Genomic DNA, 12,209 nt, shown 5'->3' with positions numbered 1-12,209 from the left:
AGAAGATGGCACAGTTATGCTGACCATCCCTGAAGATGCAGAAACTCTGGAACCATATGTTAGAATACAGGCAATGGAGGATTTTCCCGAAATTTACACTCAACAAGCAAAAATTGACTTGTCTCGGGTTCCTGACAGCCTATGGGCAAAAGGAGACACTGATGTAGGATTTTTATCAGTAGCTCCTATACTGTTAGAAACTGCCCCGGGAACCATATTACCTCAGCTTAGGCAATACCCCATCAGCGCCCAGCAAGAACAGGCGATTTCTCAACAAATTCAGGATTATGTGTTACAAGGTGTTTTGGTAGAAATCAGGTCACCCGCCAATACACCGTTATATCCTGTTAAAAAGAAAGTGTCCTCCAAAGAAACTATGGTGAAATATCGCATGGTGCACGACTTACGGGAAATCAATAAGGTTTTGGCACCGGTCACCCCTGTGGTACCGAATCCTCATACCTTACTGTCTCAAATTCCCAGCACTGCTGCATATTTTACGGTAATTGACTTATCAAACGCATTTTTTTCTGTGCCACTACATAAGAACTGTTGGCATTTGTTTGCCTTTACATTCAAGGATAAACAATTAGCATGGACAAGATTGCCACAAGGTATGGTACACTCACCAACTTTGTACTCTGAAGCAATGCAGACCGTGCTAAAAAATTTCATCCCAGAACCAGGAGTAGTCATTCTACAGTATGTAGATGACTTACTTATTTGTTGCCCTGATGAGCAGACGGCAGTTACCTCAACTGTTAATTTCTTAATTTTCCTAGCGCAAGAAGGCTGTAAAGTAAATAGACAGAAACTCCAGGCTTGTCAACAAACAGTCGTGTTTTTAGGTCACTGCATATCACAGGGCATCAGACACCTTACATCTCAACGTACGGAAGCCATACGTAACATGCTTGAACCCAGGAATCACAAACAGCTGCGTGCTTTCCTAGGTATTGTTTCACACTGTAGACAGTGGATCATACATGCAAGTCAACTCATGCAGCCTTTGTATGACTGTATTGCCAACACACCATATTCACTCAGTGAAGAGGCTAAACAGTCATTTTCCTCTTTGAAAACAGCACTGGTATCAGCTCCGGCTTTGGGACTCCCAGACTACACTAAACCTTTTCAATTGATGGCAGCTGAGATATCCTCACATGCTACAGGGGTGCTCACACAAAAACATGGAAACAAACAGAGACCTGTGGCATACATATCAGCTCATCTGGACCCTGTAGCTAGAGCCGCACCTTCTTGTGTAAGAGTAGTAGCCGCAATTTCACTGTTATTAGATAAAGCTTCTGAGATTGTTCTTGATCACCCACTTCTAGTTCAGACCACTCATGATGTACATGGCATTCTTAACCAGGTCCAACCTAAACATATTTCAATGGCCAGACACCTCCGTCTCCAATGTTCCCTACTACTGCCGCCCAACATTTCCTTTGCCAGGATTCAGACTCTTAATCTCGCGTCTTTGCTCCCTTTAGAGTCTGAGGGGGGTACCATACCTGAGGAAACTGCACTCTCCAACTCCTTTGAAACTGCACTCTCCAACTCCTTTGACCCATCAAAGTCAATGCATGATTGTGTACAATTAATGGAACAAGAGACTCAGGGCTTATGTAATGTACGTGACAAGCCACTCTGTAATGCTACATTTGAACTTTTCATAGATGGCAGTAGATATGCAGATATGAATGGACAATTTCATACAGGTTATGCGGTAGTAACTCAGCATGAAGTGCTGAAAGCAGAACCTCTCCCTGCTAATCAGTCTGCACAAGAAGCAGAACTTACGGCATTAGTTGAAGCTCTAAAAATAGCCAAAGATCAGACAGCAAACATATACACTGATTCTAGATATGCACATGGCATTATTTTCGATTTTGGCGTAATACGGAGAGCCAGAGGTTATATGACTGCTTCAGGCCAACCTGTTAAACATGCCTCCCTCATTAGACAGATTCTGGAGGCAGCACAAGAAACTAAAGAAATAGCGGTGATAAAGGTAGCTGCACATGTGAGACTCGACACCGAGGAAGCCAGGGGTAACGATAAAGCCGATAAGGCAGCAAAACAGGCAGCACGTAAACCCTTACATCATGCCCACACACTAGATAGCTCTGAAGATGATGAGGAAAGATTGAAGGAAGCTCAGAAACAGGTAGACGACGAAGAACGAGGGCAGTGGCAGAAAAAAGGGGCAGAAGATCAGCAAGGATTATGGAAAAAAGGAACTTTGTTGTGTTTACCCAGAGCCTGGTACCCCGCAGTGGCAAGTGACCTCCACCTACCCACGCATGTGTCGGCAAATGGTATGACGCTCAAGGTAAAAGAAAGGTGGTTGGCTCCAGGCTTTGGTAATTTTGCTCGGAACATGTGTGCTGCATGCGCTATATGCCTGGCACACAATCCAGGTCAGGCCATTAAAACCCCAACCAAGCATCATGTAAGACCACTGTATCCCTTTCAAAGACTCCAGATCGACTACATCCAACTTCCTAGGTACAATGGATACGAATATGTGCTTGTGTGTGTGGACATGTTCTCAGGGTGGCCAGAGGCTTATCCAGTTCGTAAAGCCTCAGCAAAAACTACTGCCATTAAAATAGCACATGAACTGATACCCCGTTACGGCATGCCTGAGGTGATCGAGTCAGATAGGGGTACCCATTTTACTGGGGAAATATTCCAGAATGTTATGAAAATGTTGGGAGTAGAAAACCAGTTTCACGCTCCATATCATCCACAGAGTTCAGGTAAAGTGGAAAGATTAAATGGGACAATAAAATTAAAAATCCAGAAGGCCATGGCAGAAACAGGAAAGCCTTGGACCGAGTGTCTACCACTTGCCCTGTATTCCATCCGAAACACCCCAAGGGGGAAGGCTAAGCTGTCACCACATGAGATTCTTTTTGGTAGAGCAGCAAATTTGGGTTGTTATTTTCCACAACAACTGATGTTGAATACTGAGACTTTAACTGCTTATGTACAAGAATTACAAAAACGTTTAACTAAAGTGCATTCGCAAGTTTTTGCTTCCCTTCCAGATCCAGAAAATCTCGAAGGAGGCCACAAGTTGGAACCTGGTGATCAAGTCTACATGAAAAGACACACCAGAAAGACTCTGGAACCGAGATTTGACGGACCTTTCCAAGTCCTGTTAACAACTCCAACAGCAGTCAAGCTTGAAGGAAAGGCATCATGGATACATGCAAGCCATTGCAAAAAAGCAGTATAAGACTCATGATATTGATGTTAATAATGTTAACCTCAACGGAGGCATGGGAAAGACTGAATTCTCTAGCCCCTTTGAACAATAGATTCGTACAACATCATAGAAAATTAGTACATGACTTGTTAAATAATACGCAACCCCTGGCAGATTGTTGGATCTGTACCCATTCACCAGTATCAGCCACAAGTATACCTTTTCTAGCAGTTCCCGTGTCAGCTGAAGAAATATTCGCTTGGCCTAATTGTTCAGACAACCTGGCCAACAACCAACCTGGCAATACTAGACTATGGAATACTACAATCGCCATACCAATTGTGGGATGGGTAGAATTTCCTTGGTGGCAGGGCAATCTTACAGGAAAAATAGACAACTTACAATATTTAGCATTCAAGGGAGGAAAATGGGTACCTAGGAATAAGACTGGATTAACTGATTTAGGACAGGTCCCCACTGAAAATCTACAGCTCAGTTTCAGTACAACCACCCCTTCCTCTGATGCTTTCAAACCTACAGTATTGGAAAGATACATACATAATAGAAAATGGGAACATTCTGAGTTGTTCCCCCAAGGTGATGCAAACAGTTGTACAAGTAAGCCGGGGAACCTGGTTTGTAATGAATCCAATGAGTATGTCAACGGAATGCATGTATGTGGGAATCCCGCAGCCGGGTACTGTAGCCCCTTGGGACAAAAACCCTCTTGGTGTATGCTTCAGAATGTATCTAGTTTTGTGGATTTGGCTCACAGATTGGTATTGCAGCACTCAGCTTTGTGGGATCTGCCTGAGGGTACATTTTGGATATGCGGAGAAGGAGCATATAAATGGCTTCCCGTAGGTATAAAGGGTACTTGTACATTAGGACGCCTAACCCCGGCTACTTTCATAATTTCAAATAAACAAGTGAATATGCAAGCCATGCCCAAGCACACACTGTATAACATAGTAACATAGTAACATAGTTAGTAAGGCCGAAAAAAGACATTTGTCCATCCAGTTCAGCCTATATTCCATCATAATAAATCCCCAGATCTACGTCCTTCTACAGAACCTAATAATTGTATGATACAATATTGTTCTGCTCCAGGAAGACATCCAGGCCTCTCTTGAACCCCTCGACTGAGTTCGCCATCACCACCTCCTCAGGCAAGCAATTCCAGATTCTCACTGCCCTAACAGTAAAGAATCCTCTTCTATGTTGGTGGAAAAACCTTCTCTCCTCCAGACGCAAAGAATGCCCCCTTGTGCCCGTCACCTTCCTTGGTATAAACAGATCCTCAGCGAGATATTTGTATTGTCCCCTTATATACTTATACATGGTTATTAGATCGCCCCTCAGTCGTCTTTTTTCTAGACTAAATAATCCTAATTTCGCTAATCTATCTGGGTATTGTAGTTCTCCCATCCCCTTTATTAATTTTGTTGCCCTCCTTTGTACTCTCTCTAGTTCCATTATATCCTTCCTGAGCACCGGTGCCCAAAACTGGACACAGTACTCCATGTGCGGTCTAACTAGGGATTTGTACAGAGGCAGTATAATGCTCTCATCATGTGTATCCAGACCTCTTTTAATGCACCCCATGATCCTGTTTGCCTTGGCAGCTGCTGCCTGGCACTGGCTGCTCCAGGTAAGTTTATCATTAACTAGGATCCCCAAGTCCTTCTCCCTGTCAGATTTACCCAGTGGTTTCCCGTTCAGTGTGTAATGGTGATATTGATTCCCTCTTCCCATGTGTATAACCTTACATTTATCATTGTTAAACCTCATCTGCCACCTTTCAGCCCAAGTTTCCAACTTATCCAGATCCATCTGTAGCAGAATACTATCTTCTCTTGTATTAACTGCTTTACATAGTTTTGTATCATCTGCAAATATCGATATTTTACTGTGTAAACCTTCTACCAGATCATTAATGAATATGTTGAAGAGAACAGGTCCCAATACTGACCCCTGCGGTACCCCACTGGTCACAGCGACCCAGTTAGAGACTATACCATTTATAACCACCCTCTGCTTTCTATCACTAAGCCAGTTACTAACCCATTTACACACATTTTCCCCCAGACCAAGCATTCTCATTTTGTGTACCAACCTCTTGTGCGGCACGGTATCAAACGCTTTGGAAAAATCGAGATATACCACGTCCAATGACTCACCGTGGTCCAGTCTATAGCTTACCTCTTCATAAAAACTGATTAGATTGGTTTGACAGGAGCAATTTCTCATAAACCCATGCTGATATGGAGTTAAACAGTTATTCTCATTGAGATAATCCAGAATAACATCCCTCAGAAACCCTTCAAATATTTTACCAACAATAGAGGTTAGACTTACTGGCCTATAATTTCCAGGTTCACTTTTAGAGCCCTTTTTGAATATTGGCACCACATTTGCTATGCGCCAGTCCTGCGGAACAGACCCTGTCGCTATAGAGTCCGTAAAAATAAGAAATAATGGTTTATCTATTACATTACTTAGTTCTCTTAGTACTCGTGGGTGTATGCCATCCGGACCCGGAGATTTATCTATTTTAATCTTATTTAGCCGGTTTCGCACCTCTTCTTGGGTTAGATTGGTGACCCTTAATATAGGGTTTTCATTGTTTCTTGGGATTTCACCTAGCATTTCATTTTCCACCGTGAATACCGTGGAGAAGAAGGTGTTTAATATGTTAGCTTTTTCCTCGTCATCTACAACCATTCTTTCCTCACTATTTTTTAACGGGCCTACATTTTCAGTTTTTATTCTTTTACTATTGATATAGTTGAAGAACAGTTTGGGATTAGTTTTACTCTCCTTAGCAATGTGCTTCTCTGTTTCCTTTTTGGCAGCTTTAATTAGTTTTTTAGATAAAGTATTTTTCTCCCTATAGTTTTTTAGAGCTTCAATGGTGCCATCCTGCTTTAGTAGTGCAAATGCTTTCTTTTTACTGTTAATTGCCTGTCTTACTTCTTCGTTTAGCCACATTGGGTTTTTCCTATTTCTAGTCCTTTTATTCCCACAAGGTATAAACCGCTTACACTGCCTATTTAGGATGTTCTTAAACATTTCCCATTTATTATCTGTATTCTCATTTCTGAGGAAATTGTCCCAGTCTACCAGATTAAGGGCATCTCTAAGCTGTTCAAACTTTGCCTTCCTAAAGTTCAATGTTTTTGTGACTCCCTGACAAGTCCCCCTAGTGAAAGACAGGTGAAACTGCACAATATTGTGGTCGCTATTTCCTAAATAAAAGAGCTGCAGATAACTCACCACGTCCCTCGGGGAGGCCGCATATAGTACAAATGGGAATTCCCAACAAAATTGCTAGTACCATTTTTATTTATCCTATGTTAACACAAATGTGGGATAAATTAGTTAGAGCCACGGATTATCTAGATGATCAGATTTGGGATATATTGGACATATTAAATACTAGTATAGCTGTACAGAATCAGCTTATAATAGTCACTAACCAACATACCCTGGTATTGGATTACCTAACTGCCTCACAAGGGGGTATGTGTCAAATCATCGGACCCACCTGCTGTCATTATATAGACCCGAATAGTACTATGAGTATGAGATTTAAATTAAAAGACGTACAACGACTCAGGGATCAGTATGACAAAGACAATGACCAAAATAAGGATAGCTGGTGGTCAGATACCTTTTCTTTTCTTAACCCGGCCAATTGGTTCAGAGGGATCGGTGGGTGGGTTACCGGGATTATGCAAAGCCTAATACATACAGATATGGTTATTGTAATTATATATGTATTGTTCAAGGTTGTACTCAAGGGTATCTCGGTATGCACAAATAAATTTTGTGTAATGGATGCGAGAATATAAAGTTTTTTTTTTTTTGTAATATCACAAAAAGAATGACTAAAATGATCAACAAGGTTTTGAATGGAATATGTCAAAGGGGGGATTGTGAAGAGCAGAACAAAAATGATTACCTCAATGAACAAAAATAAAAAAAAGAATTTGTGATAAATATTGACCTGTCCATTCAAGGACATTTTAGCTATAGTATGAAATCCTGTTTTTCTTGTCTGTGGAATTGCCTTTGTACTGTTTGTTGTGAAACTGCCGCCCACGAAACTGTTTTCTTTTCTTTTCTTTCTTTCCTGTTTTGTCTCTTTGTTTAAACATGCAAAACTTGTATAACCACTAAACCTACTGAAACAACTATATAAAGAAGGGATAGCACTTTGAAGGCAGGCGTGCTTCAGAGACTTCCCAGTGATACACTATACAAGACGTGTCTTGTGTATTATTTCTGGTGATTCCCCACTTCCAAAGGCTTCCAAAGACTGAGTGTGATCCCGACAGGTTAATATTGCATTTGATAATATTTTTGATGGTGTTTTTGTACAAAAAGTAAGAACTTGATTTCACAGGAATGGAAAACAGATTGAAAGGATTAATTCTTCTAATTTCTATTGAATCCAACTGTATATGTAGTTTATTTATTTTATTCACTTACACAGCACCATTAATTTCACAATTCTTTACAGACATTATCATCGCTGTCCCCATTGGGATTCACAATCTACATTCCTATCAGTATGTCTTTGTGGGAGGAAACCGGAGAACCCAGAGGAAATTCATGCAAACACAGGGAGAACATACAAACTCCTTGCCAATGTTGACCTTGGTTGGATTTGAAACCAGGAACCCAGAGCTGCAAGGCTGCAGTGATAACCACTGAGCCACCGTGCTGCCCATAATTCTGGTCTAATCGATAATATTTTAATTATATTTATTAAGAATGGGTCTGCCTTACGCTAGGTGCATGTGTATAGAGCGGTTCAGCAGCTAGCTGTGTTAAAACCAGCTCCAATCGCTATTGTTTATCTGTTTAAATGGCGCTGTCAATTCTGATAGTGGTGTTTAAGTAGCTCGATCTGAGGTGGGGCTCAAATCCATGACACATTGGTTTCCGTGTGACACAATAGTGGGGTGGAGAACAACAGTGGAGCCTATGCGCACTACCAATGAAGGTTGGTCTATTAATAAGTGGGTGCAATGCCAATTGCAAGCAAAATGGACAACACAGGAAAAAGTACCACTGTAGGGAATGCACACCACAATGCTATTTATAAAAAGGCAAAACTTTATTAACAATAAGTTAAAACATACTTAAAACCAAAGCAGAGCTTTGCTCTCTCTTCCCCCCTGGCTCCTTTGATCCTCTGACCAGGGGCACAAATGTGCCCATGATGATTTTATTGCCAGTTGTCCCTTCACACTCTCCAGCTCCTGCAGTGCTGGGTAGATTGCAGAGCTCCTTTTGGTATTTCTTTATGACTGTTCTGTTTCAGTTGTGGTGATCTCCAGGTTTGATCCTGTTCTTTGTACCATTGAGTTATTCTGATTCTTTCTCAGTGACAACACTGTCTGCTTACCTTCAGCATTAACCCATTCATGCTCAGCCATGGGAGCTGCTTACGTTTGACCACTATTTAAGTGGCACTTATACTTAGAGGGACTTTATTGTGTCTACATTTTTTGGCATTTTGGTTTCAGGGCACTTGTGATACCGCAATTATAGATTGTGATTGTACACTTTCATAACTTGTCATCCATGCTCAGGATTTATCATTATTCCTCTATTTTTTGAAAATTGCATAATACAATCCAGGTTCTAGAGGCCCTTTATTTATTGCATTTATTGCCTGTGATCATAATATTATGCATGGGGGGAACACTGCTTTGGTTTTAAGTATATTTTAACTTCTTGTTAATAAAGTTTTGCCTTTTTATAAATAGCATTGTGGTGTGCATTCCCTACAGTGGTACTTTTTCCTATGTTGACAATAGTGGGGTGTGCTGCTGGGTTGCCATGGCATATTGAAGGACTCTAACAGCAGCATCTTTGACATTGACTTCTGACTTAGAAGATCATTCATTTTGCCACATATAAAGTCAAAGTAATTCACTGAAAAACATAACAGAAAAAAAGGCAGCTATACTTATCAATACCATGCCCAGACAAAAATGCACAACAGGATGCAGCAGGCCCCCATAATAAACGCAGGGGCAGCACAGGTGCAAAATACTAATGAAACAATCACTTACTAAGCCACCAAACATCCGTGGAGGTGGCTGCCTAGTATCCAAAATGCACACAACCAGCATAGGATGCCACTCACATCAATCGGTGAGATCCATCTCTGTCCGGTTAACAGCCTATTACCAACTTCCCTACTATTAGATCAGATGGGCTGCCCAGTACCATATATAGTAGATAAATTGTTTCACCGGTGCACTCAAGAGTTGTCATGCAAATAATCTTTAATGATTGTTCAACACAAGTGTAGGTGGCGGACAAAGTGAAGGCATATTTAAAGAAGCGACTCTAACGTTTCGACCCACTAGGATGTAGATCATAAAGTTGCTCTGTATAAGGAAAAGAGGTCCAAATGCCACATAGTGATCCCAGTAGTGTTAACCACTTTATCCCATATGACGTACTATCCTGTCGAGGTGACCTGGAGCCTTAATTTCCAATGACGGGATAGTACGTCATAGGTGGTCGGCCACGCTCACGGGGGGAGTGCGGCCGATCACCGCCAGGTGTCATCTGATTATGGCTGCCATCACACTAGAAGTATTTGGTCAGTATTTTACATCAGTATTTGTAAGCCAAAAGCAAGAGTGGGTGATAAATGCAGAAGTGGTTCATAAGTTTCTATTATACTTTTCCCTCTAATTGCTACACTCCTGGTTTTGGCTTACAAATACTGATGTAAAATACTGAACAAATACTGCTAGTGTGACGGCAGCCTATTACAGCTGACATCCGCCACTATGTGCCAGGAGCGGTCACGGATCGCTTCCGGCACATTAACCCCCAGCACACTGCGATCAAAGATTATCGCAGCGTTCCGGTGCCACAGGGAAGCATCGCACAGAAAGGGGGCTCCCTGCGTGCTTCCCTGAGACCCTCGGAGCAACGCGATGTGATCGCGTTGCTCCGAGGGTCTCCTACCTCCTGCCTGCAGCACTGCCTGTCAGATTGCTGATCTGACACAGTGCTGTGCAACGTGTCAGATCAGCGATCTGACACTATAATGTGATGTCCCCCCCTGGGGGTAAAAAAAAAAATTCCTAAATAAAGAAAAAATATATATAATGTATATTTTTCCATAAAAAAACAATAAAAGTACACATATTTAGTATCGCTGCGTCCATAATGACCCGACCTATAAAACTGTCCCACTAGTTAACCCTTTCAGTGAACACCGTAAAAAAACAAAAGCGAGGCAAAAAACGATGCTTTATTATCATACCTCCAAACAAAAAGTGGAATAAAACGCGATCAAAATGACAGATATAAATAAACATGGTACCGCTGAAAATGTCATCTTGTCCCGCAAAAAACGAGGCGCCATACACCATCATCAGCGAAAAAAAAAAGTTATAGTCCTCAGAATAATGTGATGGAAAAATAATTATTTTTTATATAAAATAGTTTTTATCGTATAAAAGCGCTAAAATGTAAAAAAAATTATATAAATGAGGTATCGCTGTAATCGTTCTGACCCGAAGAATTAAAATGCTTCATCAATTTTACCAAAAGTGGAATGGTATAAGCGCCCCCAAAAGAAATAAAGCGCCCCCAAAAGAAATAAAAAGCGATCAAAAAATGTCATGTGCCCAAAAATGGTACCAATAAAAGTGTCAACTTGTCCCGCAAAAAACAAGACCTTACATTACTCTGTGGACCAAAATATGGAAAAATATAGCTCTCAAAATATGGGGACACAAAAACTATTTTTTACAATAAAAAGTCTTTTAGTGTGTGCCAATCATAACAATCAGATAAAAAAACGCTATAAATAGTAAATCAAACCCCCCTTCATCTCCCCCTTAGTTAGATAAAAATAATACAATTTTAAAAAATGTATTTAATTCCATTTTCCCATTAGGGTTAGGGTTGGGGCTAAAGTTAGGGTTTGGGTTAGGGTTGGGGCTAAAGTTAGGGTTAGGGCTACATTTAGGACTGGGGTTAGGGTTAGGGGTGGGGCTAAAGTTAGGGTTAGGGCTACAGTTAGGACTGGGGTTAGGGTTAGGGGTGGGGCTAAAGTTAGGGTAAGGGTTGGGGCTTAGTGTTACGGTTAGGTTTGGGGCTAATGTTAGGGTGGGGGCTAAAGCTAGGATTGGGGCTAAAGTTAGGGTTTGGATTACATTTACGGTTGGGATTAGGGTTGGGATTAGGGTTAGGGGTGTGGTTAGGGTTATGGTTAGAGTCGGGATTAAGGATAGGGGTGTGTTTGGGTTAGGGTTTCAGTTAGAATTTGGGGGTTTCCACTGTTTAGGCACATCATTCCAGTGAATTCTGCATTGAAAAAGTAAAACAGTGCTCCTTCCCTTCCGAGCTCTTCCGTGTGCCCAAACAGGGGTTTACCCACACATATGGGGTCTAAGGGGTATCGTTTCTCCTTATGGAGAGTGACATACCATCTCTGGCTTGTCAAGGTAAGGAGGCTTATTCGCCGTGCAATGCTCCTCTGGGAAATATAATATGCAAATTGCCTCTTCTGAGAAAAAGAGGACTTAAACTCTATAGCGCCACCTGTTGGAAGAAAGAAGCGTTCCTACAAGTCACAATCAACCCTTTAAACGAGTCGTGCAATATGACTTAGGATAAAAGCCAAATTAGTATCTCAATTCGCAGACACAGTGTTTCGGGCTGTTGGCCCTCGTCAGTGCGAAGCATGAGAACTAATTTGGCTAAGTGAGAGGCTCTGGACTGGGGTCTAAGGGGTATCGTTTCTCCTTATGGAGAGTGACATACGTTCACAGACACATTCGTGTCTGCGAATTGAGATACTAATTTGGCTTTTATCCTAAGTCATATTGCACGACTCGTTTAAAGGGTTGATTGTGACTTGTAGGATCGCTACTTCCAACAGGTGGCGCTATAGAGTTTAAGTCCTCTTTTTCTCAGAAGAGGCAATTTGCACACAAGA

The sequence above is a fragment of the Ranitomeya imitator genome, chromosome 1 (assembly GCF_032444005.1).
Source record: "Ranitomeya imitator isolate aRanImi1 chromosome 1, aRanImi1.pri, whole genome shotgun sequence".
Taxonomy (NCBI): Eukaryota; Metazoa; Chordata; class Amphibia; order Anura; family Dendrobatidae; genus Ranitomeya; species Ranitomeya imitator.
The sequence above is the reverse complement of the archived record's forward strand: the minus strand, read 5'-3'. Positions refer to the sequence as shown.